The sequence below is a fragment of the Phyllostomus discolor genome, chromosome X, assembly GCF_004126475.2.
Source record: "Phyllostomus discolor isolate MPI-MPIP mPhyDis1 chromosome X, mPhyDis1.pri.v3, whole genome shotgun sequence".
Taxonomy (NCBI): domain Eukaryota; kingdom Metazoa; phylum Chordata; class Mammalia; order Chiroptera; family Phyllostomidae; genus Phyllostomus; species Phyllostomus discolor.
Window position 1 is genome coordinate 6,405,858 of NC_050198.1, and position 12,473 is coordinate 6,418,330.

The following is a 12,473-nucleotide window of genomic DNA, read 5'->3' on the forward strand; positions in this document are numbered from 1 at the left end:
AATCTATACTTAAGCATATCATATTTATATTGCAGAAAATCAAAGACATGGAGAAAATATTGAAAGAAGATAAAGAAGAAAACACCTTACTTACAGAGAAGCAAAGATAAGAATTACATCAGATTTTTTTATTCAGAAATCATGCAAGCAAAAAGAGAATGAAGTGAAATATTTAAAGTGTTGAAAGAAAAAACCCACTAACTTACAATCCTATTTTTGTTCAGTGGTCTCTGAACTTTTCATTGGCTTCCTGATCCTCAAGGGGTGCCTCACTTCTGCTGCCTTCACACCTCAGGATTTTGGTGTCACTGACCTCAGATACCACATTGTCATCCACAATCCTGCAGGTCATGGTCTTTTGGATGGCTTGTAAGGAATGGCTCTTGTCCAGGGTGTCAACAAGATTAAAGTCTCCCCTTCTTCCAATAGGCTGCGGTAAGTGGTTAATCTCAGCCTCCAGTTTGACCTTGATGTTCAGCAGGGCCTCACACTCCTGGGCCTGGTGCTGCCTCTCTGCCTGGGTCTGGGCCAGCTCTGACTCTAGGTGCAGCAGGATGCCATTGAGTTGTTCCATCTGCATGGCATAGTGCATCTCTACCTCCCTTAGGCTGTTCTCCAAACTGACTTTCAGACTCCTCACTGAGTCCAGGTCAGTCTCCAAGGACTGACCATACATCTCAGCTCTGTGAGTGTCATCTCAGCAGCTCCCATATCAGCGGTCTGTGAGGTGACCACTGCGGTACTCTCCTCAGTCTTTTGGGACCAGTATTTGTCTAGATCCTCTCTGTTCTTCGAGCCAGCTTGTCATACTGGGCCCAGATTCTCACTATGATTTTGCTGAGGTCCTGAGATTCGGGGACATCCAACTCCATGATCAACCCAGAATTGGCAATCTGGTTTTCTAGATCATTTATTCCCTTCTCGTGATTTTTTGTCATGAAGAGCTGTTCCTCCTTGAGAGCCTCAATCTCTGTGTCCAGCTGCAGCCAAGTGATTTTAGTATCATCGACCTTTCAGAGCCCATTGATGTCACTCTCCACAGACTGGCACCTGGCCAATTCCATCTCATACTTGACTCTGAAGTCATTAGCAGCAAGATGGGCATCGTCAATCTGCAGAACAATGTGGACACTGGCCGTAGAACTTGCAAAGATGTGAGCCCTCAGGTTCTCAACGGTCTTGAAATAATGTCCCCAGTCTCTAAGCTGGGGCCCTTTCTCCTCCAGGTGTTCCCAGATTTTGCTCTCCAATATCCAATTAATCAGCCTACAGGCTTCTCACCTCCTCCAGGTAGAAGGCCGGGGGTCATTCAGGTGTTATGTAGTCTCCTTCTCACTCTGGATGCCCCCTATTCCTTCCAAACTCCCAGCTTTCCCCACAGCCAGGCCCCTGGACCACCAGCTGCTGCACATGCTGGTGGAGTGGGACACAGAGATCAGCAGCCAGAGCCACTGGTACCCACATAGATGCTGGAACACTGCTGGCCAGCCAGGCCTGGTGGCTGGGCAACTGCACAGAGCCCAGAGTCCCATAGTTTGTGGAGAAGCTAGAATGTGTGCTGAAGCCTATGTTGTTCAGAGAGGAAAGTGAGAGGCCAAGACTCATGTTCAAACAGCAGTAAGTGCCAGGTCTGTGACTCTAACCTATAATTCTTTTTTTTAAGTTTTTTTAATAAAGATTTTATGTATTTATATTTAGACAGAGGGGAAGGGAGGGATAAAGAGAGGGAGATAAACATCAATGTGTGGTTGCCTCTCATGTTCCCCACACCAGGGACCTGGCCCACAACCCAGGCATGTGCCCTGACTGGGAATCAAACCAGAGACCCTTTGGTTCACAGGCTGGTGCTCAATCCACTGAGCCACACCAGCCAGGGATAACCTTTAATTCTTTTTTTCCCAAATATTTTATTTATTTATTTTTAGAGAGAGGGGAAAGGAGGGAGAAAGAGGGGGAGAGTAACATCAGTGTGGGGTTGCCTCTCATGCTCCCCCTACTGGGGACTGGCCTACAACCCAGGCATGTGTCCTGACTGGGAATGAAACCAGCAATGTCTTGGTTCACAGGATGGCACTCAATCCACTGAGCCACAGCAGCCAGAGCTAACCTACAATTCTTCAATGAATAAAATTGTCCTTCAAAGGTGAAGGAGAAATAAGGAGTTTCTAAGATGAACAGAAATTGAGGGAATCTTTTGCTAATACCCCTGCATTGCAAGATGTTAAAAGAAGTTCTTCAAAAAGAAGGAAAACCATATAGGTCAGAAAGTCAGAACTACATAAAGAAAGGAAGAATGCCAGGAAGGAATAAGTAAAGGTAAAATAGAGTATTTTATTTTTCTAATTGTTAATTGACCTAACAGATAGCAGTCTGTTCAAAATAACAATAGCAGTAATGTATTCAGCAAATACAGCTTATGGGTAAAAAGAAATGAATGACAGCAATGTTGTAAGGGATTGGAGGGAGGAATTAGGAATACTCTGTTATAAGGTTACCTCCACTACCCATGAAGGAATATAATGTTATTTGAAAGTGGACTTGGAATAGTTGTAAATGTATATTAAAAACTCTAGATCAGAGGGGAGGGGTAAGAGTCATCACGGAACATGGATAAAGGACCCATGGACAAAAACAACAGGGGTTAGGAAGATTGAAGGTGGGAGGTGGGGGTGGGTAGGACAGGGAAGAGTAATGGGGGGGGAATGGGGACAACTGTAATTGAGCAACAATAAAAACTCTAAAGCAATCACTAAATAAAAGTTAGAATAAGAATTATAATTGATAAGTATAATATGCCAAGATAGGGCAGAAAATAAAATCTTACAGAATGTTCGTTTAAAACCAGAGAAGACAAAACAAAGTAGAAGACCAAGCAAAGAAAAAAACAAGGCAATGAACAGAAATAGTAACAACTAGGAGAATGCTACTGACATCTAGTGAGTAGAGACCAGAGATATTACTTAACATCTTTAAATGCACAGGAAAGCCCTTCTCCCACAAAGAACTATTCAAAATGTCAATACTGCTGAAAATGAGAAACTCTGTTATACCAATGCCTCATCAACCCCATGAATCGCATATGAAATTTTTGTTAGTAAATGTGCCAGAGACAGCTAACTGTACAATAAAACGAATGCATTTCTTTCCATGATATAAAATTGTTGTGAGAAAATGGGTTCTCAGCCGGCATCTAGGTGGAGCCATATGGTTAGTTTTTGCGGAAGTGATGTGTGGCCCTTTTGAGTCCAGGTGATTAGGAAGTAGGGATGCCTCCTTCACCTCCTTTTCTTTCACTTGGCTGCTAGCCAGATGCAAAAGATTGAGCAGTGGAATCTGATGCCCTAGGGGACATCAGAGACACAAGGTGGAAGGAGCCTGGGTCCCTGAATGACGGCACAGAACACTTACTGCTGACCAGGAGCTTCTGTGGACTGTTACCAGAACAAGAAATAAAATCTATTGTGTTCAACCAGTAAAAGTTGGGAGCATACTTGTTATAGTATCTAGAACCTCTCTAACCAATACAAGTTTTAAAAGGTGCTTGCTTCCTAAAGAATCCTGAATCACCAACATTAAAAAGTTACTACTGAGGTAACACATCTCTTGGATTGCCTTCTTCAAGTTTTCAGCATACACTGCAGATTCTGTCACAAGGATTGTTATGAAGACTCTATTTCCCTTAAAGTTTTTGAATGAGACTTTGTTATCTTGAAATAATGACAATTGTACATCATTCTTCCTTACCTTACTCCCACTGTCCCAGTTTAGTGAAATGCACAGTACCTTTTTCTTGTAACATCTCCAAACTAAATAGCCCAGGAAGCCCAGGAGCTTACTTAGTCCAGCCTCTCCACACAGAGAATGGACATACCAAGAACATGGAGTCCAGTAGAGTCTGGTCAGTCCTTGTTAATACTTTGAATATTAAAAGAATGAGACCTTATCTGTATATAAATGTACCCTGCCTAAAGCTATAATCAACCATGCTAGACATGTATACATAAGAATCTGGTATGTAACAAAGGTTATACTAATCAGTGGTGAGTGGTGAAGTAATGGGTTATTAAACTCTCCCAGGTCAACTGTTTGACTAACTCAGAAAAAGAAATAGCCCAAGGGTTAGATTCTTACCTCACACCAAGCCACAACATAAATTATTGATGGGTTAATGATTAAAAGAGAAAGAGAAACACACATTTAAAAATGAATGCTTAAATAATATTAACATGGTAATAAACTTTCAAAATACAAAAGCAGAGAAAGAAATCAATGTGATCATCTATAAACACCATAAATAAAATTAAAAAGCAACTGAGAAACAAGGAAAATGTCTGCATTATATTTAATATTATTGATTTAGATATTTTTAAAATCAGTTTCCTTTCAAAGATGAAATTCTAATGGAAAAATGGGTGATGGTTGTGGTAAACAATTCACAAAAGAAATACAAATGGTTAATAAATGTGTGAAAGAATGTTAAAATTCTAACTAATAAATGAGTGAAAAATAAGATCCTATTTTCATCTTTCAAATTGACCATTTGGAAATTATAATTTAGAAATTGTATTACATTGCTTAGATAAATGTGCAGTGACATGAAGAGTCTCATAGTCTTCTTCAAACACTATAAATTAGTGTTTGACTTCCTGAAGGGCAATTTGGCAACACAGATCAATGGCTTTAGAAAATCCCCATAAACTTGACCCAATAATTCTACTTCTAGGAATTATACTAAGGAGATGCAAATCCTAAAAGTAGACAATGACGAATGTACAAGGACTGTCCCCCCAGCCTTGTATATAATAGAAAATAATTGGAAATAACCTGGAGGAATGGCTAAATAAATGATGGCACATTTATTTCATAAAATCATAAGCATCTATGAAAGACCATGCTTTTTATTTAACCATGTGAGAAAATGCTCAGAATATAATGGAAAAAGTAGGGTATAAAACTGTATGTTTCATATCACAATTTTATAGTGAAATGCATAGGGGGAAATAGTGAAGAAAGATTAATAGTTTCTGTAGTGAAATTCTGGGTGATTTCTAATTTCTTCTTTATCCTTTTCAGTGTTTATCCCCACATTTTCAATAGTAAAATGTTTTTACCTTTGCAATCAGGAAAAAAGTAAATGAAATAATGTTATAATCCTTGTTAGCTTTGCCATATTTCCACAAGGCAATTCTAGCTTGATTATTTGTAAAGTTGAACATCTTTTTTTCTGACTTGGTAGAGCCTGTCTGCATTAAAGACTGTCCCTAAGTCAGGCAACTTCCAAGTTCCATGCTTTCCACACCAATCTTGTTTGTGGCACAAGGTAGAAGTTCTGAATTTTTGACGATCTCAGGTGAAATTCCTCAGAAACCATTTTTGGTTACTTGCTGCATACTCAATGAAGTAGTGGAAGCAAGGGGGTAAAGGTAGGGAATTCTTTAGAAAGCACTCATTTAAATTTAAATTATTTACAAAGAAAAGCAAAGTCAGGAGGGAAGCCCTTTGGTTCTAAAGAAAAATCAGTGTAGTGTCAATTGAAGGTCACTACTCCAGTGGTATGATGCTGTGTAATGAAACATTGCAAAGTTTAGTGCCTTAAAACAAGAATAATCTATTATTTCGCCTGGTTTTCTGAAGGTCAAGAATTTGGGAGCAGCTTGGCTGGGTGGTTCTAGCTCAGGGTCTTTCATGAGGCTGCATTAAGAGGTTGGCTTGACCAGGACTGAATCAGGATTCATTTCTAAGGTGGATCACACTCATGGCCAGCATATTGGTGCAGGCTGTTGCCTGTAGGCCTGTTTCTCTCTCTCTGTGAGCCCCTGCACAGAGCTACAAAGGTGTCTTCAAGGTGTTGTGGCTGCCTTCCCTCAGAGGGAGTGATTCAAAGCAGAGGCCCCAATGCCTTTTAGGATGCCACTGTCACTTCCACAATATCCTATCAGTGATATAGGTTGGTCCTGTTCAGTGTGGGAGTTGGGGGAGCTATGAATACCAGGAGGCAAGAATCAGTGGAGGCTTGCGTGGATCGTCCAGTTACCTATCCAGCATCCCGACAATGCCTACTTCTTGACCATACCACAGACTTATGTTTAGCTGTCTTCCCACTCAGTCCCTACTGTGAAAAGAAGCTGACCCATCCCCAATACCACTGATGGACTAACTGGGTTTAATGTAACTACGAGGTCTGTCCAGAAGATATCTAGCCATGTATATGAAAAAAATAGAGACATTTATTGAAGAAAATACAAGATACAAGAAACATTGTACATAGGACAATGACACCTCAACCCCCTTCAAACTAGGCACCTTGGGACCTCACACAGTTCTCTCACTCACCATCAGAGATCTCATTATATTTTCCTGAATTTCATCGACAGTCTGAAATTTCTTCCCTTTCAAAAGTGATTTTAGTTTTGGGAAAAGCCAGAAGTCACAAGGCACCAAATCTCAGCTGTAGCAGGGCTGAGTCACCTGGGTGATTTGTTGTTTCCCAAAAAAACCCTGCACAAGACGTGATGCATGAGTGGGCACATTTTCCTGATGAAGCTGCCAATCACCAGTTGCCCGTAGCTGCAGCTTTCTGAATCATCCAAAGAGTTTCCGTGGAGGAATGTTCAAGCTTAACACAAAATTTGATGCAGATTCATTGTTCTACTCACTCAGTCATTTTAAATGCCATGGCCACACAGTACACATGTCCACTCAGCGGCATCTACCACCCCCACTCACTAGTACAGTGAAGTTGTCATTGTTCATGCATGCGCATTCCAGTCCACTCTCCTTGGCTTCCAGGTTATACTGATGTTGGCACAAACTATTCTTGTTATATTAAAAAACAGCTGGATTTTTTCAGGACAGGCCCCTCTGACAGTGATTGCCTCAGAATCTCAGGCCTAAGCCAGTTAGCACATGGCATTCTCTCAGCCTTAAAGATTATTCTGGGGTTGGCATATGACCAAATTCAGACCAATGAGACCCAATAGGACACTTTGGGGGTGCTTCTTAAAAGAGTCACCAGGAGAGATGGTTCCTGTCTTTCTCGGGTGTTTTAGGGTGTATATCTAAGCCCTGGGTGTGCTGCAGCACCTTTTAATAGCCTGAAGTCAAGTCAACCCATTGAGGAGAAGAGCTGAGAGATTCTCAAGAAATATTCAGTGGGGTAGGGACCCATGCCACTCAGGTAAAGGGACAAAGAAAGAGATCCTAGAACCTGGAGGACATAGAAAATTAACCTTTCTTAATCACACTTTTACACATGGCAGAGAAAACTTGGCTGATTCAAAATTTTGCCAATGGCAGGCCATTTATGTTACTGAGGAAACATAAGCAGACTTCCTGCATCTAAGGCACTGTTCTGAGTGTTTTACATTCATTTACTTATTTATTCCCCTAAATAATGCCATGAAATAGGTTTTATTATCATCCTAATTTTATAGATTAGGAAACTGAGGCACAAAGAGGTTAAGAATGTTGTTCAAGGTAATAGTTAGAAAGTGAGGTACAGAGAGGTTAAGAAACTTGCCCATGGTCACAAAGCTGGTAAGTGGTAAAATCAGGATTTGCACGCAGAGTTTGCCACCAGAGTCCATTCTCTTAACCACCATGCTCTGCTGCCTATGTTATCATATTTCTGTTTCTTTGCAGACTTTTTGCTAAGTGTCCCATGGTAGGGATGTTTTTCTCTAAATGACAGTTTACTCTGGGGCCTTAGTGAAGCTAGAGAATACTTAAGTACATGTGGTATCTGTAGGTAGTTTTTCAACCAGGTCTGGCCCTCAATCTTGGGAAATTGTGTTGCCACAAACTCTGGTTATGTCATCTTCAGCCTAAAGAACAACCTTAACTTTGGGCTTGTTAGAAAGGCAGATGATCACAAGGGACTTGGGCCAACCATTTCCTTTTTGCCTAAGCCTCCTGATCATTCTAGGCCTCTGCCCATCACACATCCTCCTTCTTAAATACTATCATCAGTGCTGGGTTATTAGGGAGAAAAGCAATGAAGAGGAAATGATTATAAAAGTTACATCTGCTATTCAGGCAGCTGTTCTCTTTCCTCATTAGGACAATCAATCATTTTTTAACATCATTTTTGTAACCAGGAGAAGACTTCATTTATTCTAAGACTACAGAGCAGGAGTGAGGGAATAAAATCCCACAGGTCTTTAGCTGATGGGATTTATTTTTAATATTCTGTCCTCACCAGTGACCTAATTAGGTTTTCAGAGAATGATAAACTCCCAACTCCTCTGTCTCATTTCATCTGCCTTTGAAGAAGGGGAACTGCACACTCCCAGTAGTCCAGACCTTCTCTTCTGGCTTTCTCTTCAGTCTCATCTCATAGATTAAGCCCAGCTCTCTCTGACTTTCTGTGAGGGCTTCATGGAACTGTGTCTTCATCACTAAAATCTTATAGCTAAGCAGTGGATTTTCATAGAGACCTTAAGTCCTATTTCTGTGGAGTCATAGAACAAGAAGGTAGGAAAATCACCCTTGTAATGATGATGAGCCCCAACTATAGGGGCAGACTGCCCAAGATCAAATATCAACTTTGCCCTTTACTAGCTACTTGACCTCAGGCACATTACTTAGCCTCTTGGTGCCTTGGCTAATGAAGACTAATAGTACACACTAATGTCCTAGGGTTGTTGTGAGGATTCAGTTAATTAATAGTATATATAAAGCATTTAAAACTGCCTGGCCCACAGTAAACATGAAATTATAAGCACATCTATTATTATTGTTCCTGCTGCTGCTGCTGCTGTTGTGATCTAATGTACCTGCCTCTAATGCTTATTGACCTCTTGAACATTTTCCTCTTCAAACTCCCAAGCTCCGATCCCAACTATCTGCCTTCTGCCTGCATAAATCCTAGCTGTTGAGAGCTTTGAGAACAGCCAAACAAGTGGGTTGACTGCAAACTCTTGGTGTCTTAGCTAAGCCCACTCTCCAAATACTACGTTATCTGTGACTCCCTGCATCAGTCACAGTCCAGGCAGAAAGACAAAGCACCACAGTGATTTCATCAGAGGTAAACTAGGGATTAGAGGTGAAACTGCTGAAACAGGTATTGGAGGACTCAAAAGGCAGACAGAGGACACTAAGATAACACATAGATGGGAGCTGCAGTGACCACCTTCAAGAGATGGGGGAAGAAAGGAGAAGGGAAACCAATGCAAAATAATATTGAGAGTAAACTGTAATTGAAAAATTAATAAATTATATTGCAAAAGAGAAAAAACCTAGAAGCCTGGAGAAGAGCCCCTGAGAGGTTGGAACCCAGGTACCTGAAAAGGGGACACCACCCTTCTCTGGAGGGGCATAATGATGTTGATTCTGGGAGTACTGAGAAAATTGCAAACTGGATGGAAATGAATTGCCAGTGCTGGGGTGATGCTCACAGTGATGGGAAAGAAACATGAAGCCCCCCAGAAGCAAATAGGAAGGAACAGCCATCTGTTCTGCCTACCACAGCCAGACTGATCTTTCTAAAAGGTGAATATGGCTGGGACACAAGCCTTCTTAAAGTCCTTCAGTGGCTTTCTCTGCATCTCCAGTAGTCTGGAGTGTAGCTTGGTGAACAGGTCTGTTGCTAGCACTGTCCTTTCCTGTGCTGGACATTCTCTCCTTGACCACAATGGAACAGCTATATTGAGCTCATTGAAATCTCCAAAACACTCCATGCCTTTGTACTGGCCTGGAAAGCTCTTCTCTATGAAGTCTTTGTTGATCAGCCAAGCTAGCAATGGCTAATCCTCTCTGTGTGCCCTCACTGTAAATCCAAACATGCTTCTTTTAGCAGATGCTGCTAGGTCCCTGACCACATCTTCTTGGTCTTCACCTCTACATGGAATGATGCTTCTGTAAATACCTGTGGCTCTATCTGGGGCTGTATGTTTGATAATGTGCCTGGATTTCCTATAAATGTATATTGCAAACTCTAGAGCAACTATTAAAAAATAAAATAAGAAGGATAATTGATATGCTGAGAAAATGAGAGAAAATGGAACCATATAAAATGTTCAGTTAAAACAAAACAAAACAAAACAAAACAAAACAGACCAAAAGAAGTTTAGAAGACAAAAATAAGAATGAGAATAAGGGCAGCAAGTAGAAAACAGTAACATATATGTTAGACAGCAAATTGACTATAACAATAATCACTCTAAACATCAGTGGCTTAAATGCACCAATTAAAAGACAAAGATTGTCAGAGTGACTGTTATGTCACTACCAATCTGTACTTCTTGATCTTTTCACTTTTTTCACCCAGTCTTTCAATCCCCCTCTCCACTGGCAACCATCAGTCTGTTCTCTGTGTCTATGAGTTTGTTCATTTATTTTGTTCTTTAGATTCTACATATAAGTGAGATCATATGGTATTTGTCTTTCTCTAACTGACTTATTTCACTTAGCATAATATCCTCTAGGTCCATCTATAGGAAATATAGTCAATAACATTGTAATAAATATGTAAGGTGTCAGGTGGGTACTGGAAATATCTGGGGGGGGGGGACACTTTGTAAAGTATAGGATTATCTAACCACTATGCTGTACACCTGAAACTAATACAAAATAATATTGAACATAAACTTTAGTTGAAAAATAAAACTTTAAAAAAGATTGTCAGAATGGATCAAAAAACAAGACTTAACTATATGTCATCTAGAAGGAACTTCCTTTAAATATAATGACACATATAGTTAAAAGTAAAAGAATGGGGAAAGATATACCATGCTAATGCTAATCAAAAGAAAGCAGAAGTAGCTAAGTTAGTTTCAGACAGCAGACTTCAGAGAAAGAAATGTTATCAGGGGTATTACATAATGATAAAGGGGTCAATACTCCAAGAAGATATAATGGGTATGTGCCAAACAACAGAGCATCAAAACATATGAGACAGAAACAGATAGAAGTGAAAAGAGAAATAGGTAAATCCACTATTATAGGTAGAAGCTTCAGCACCCCTCTATCAGAAACAGACAGATTCAGCAGGCAGAAAATCAGTAAGGACATAGTTGAACTCAACAGCATTATCAATCAACCACATTTAATTGGCATCTATAGGCAAGGTCATCCAGCTATAGCAGAATGCACATTCTTCTGAAGCTCACGTGGAACATTCACCATGATAGACCACATTCTGTGCCATAAAATATATCTTATTAAATTTAAAATTATAGAAAGAATACAATGTGTACTCTCAGACCACAAAGTAGAATCAAAGTAGAAATCAATAACAAAAAGATAGCTGGAAAATTCCAAAATACTTGGAGACTAACAATACACTTCTAATTAATACATGAGTCAAAGAAGAAATCTCAAGAGAAATTTAAAAATATTTTGAACTAAATAAAAATGGAAATAGAGCTTATCAAAATTTCTAGGATGCAACAAAAACAGTGCTTAGAGGGAAATCTATAGCATTGAATGCATATATTTTTTTAAAAAAGAAGATCTAAAATCAATAATCTAAGCTTCCATTTTAGGAAACTACAAAAAGAAGAGCAAATTAAAATACAAAATAAAAAGAGTAAAAGAAATAATAAAAATTCAAGCTGAAATCAATGAAATTGAAAACAAGAAATCAATAGAGGAAAGGCAACAATACCAAAAGTTATTTTTTTAAACAAACAATAAATTTGGTAAGTCTCTAGCCAGGCTAACTAAGAAAAAATAAAAGTAGACACAAGTTACCAGTATCAGAAATGAAGGGGGAGCAACAACTAAGATCTCATGGATATCAAAAGGAAAATAAAGTAATAATTGGGTTGGCCAAAAAGCTTCTTTGGTCTGTTCCATAAGATGGCTCTAATAGTGCTTAGTTGTCTTTAATGTCATTCAAAACAATTTTGTTAAATTGTATTGTGACAGCTGTCATATCAGCATGTATTTAAAAAAATCAAAATAGGTGAATTTTTGTGTAACCATTTTAATATTGAAGATGGAAGAAAATAAGCAACATTTTTGGCATATTATGCTTTATTATTTCAAGAAAGGTAAAATGCAACTAAAATGTGAAATAAAATTGTGCAGTGTATGGAAAAGGTGCTGTGACTGATCTAACATGTCAAAAGTGGTTTGTGAAGTTTCATGCTAGAGATTTCTCATTGGATGATGCGGCATGGTTGGGTAGCCCAGCTGAAATTGATAACAATCAAATTACGACATTAATTGAGAACAAATATCATGTGGGAGATAGCCAACATATTCCAAATATCCAAAACAATAAACTTATTGGTGAAAATGAAGAATGTGTCTTTTATTTTATTTAAGAAAAAACATACAGACTTTTTGGCCAACTCAATATTATGGACAACTTTATGCCCACAAATGTGATAACCTAGATAAAATGGGTGAACTCCTTGAAAGACACAATCCACCAAAACTCACACTCGATAGAACTGTTAAAAAACTTAAAATGCACTTGTCATATGATCCTGCAATCTTGCTCCTCAGTATTTACCCAAATAGATTGG

The 12,473-nt window shown here is 39.3% G+C and overlaps 1 pseudogene; it reads right to left on the reverse strand.

Annotated features, from left to right (window-relative positions):
* Positions 1–220: 220 nt before the first annotated feature.
* Positions 221–1,605, reverse strand: LOC114505576 (annotated as a pseudogene).
* Between the last annotated feature and the right edge of the window lie 10,868 nt (positions 1,606–12,473).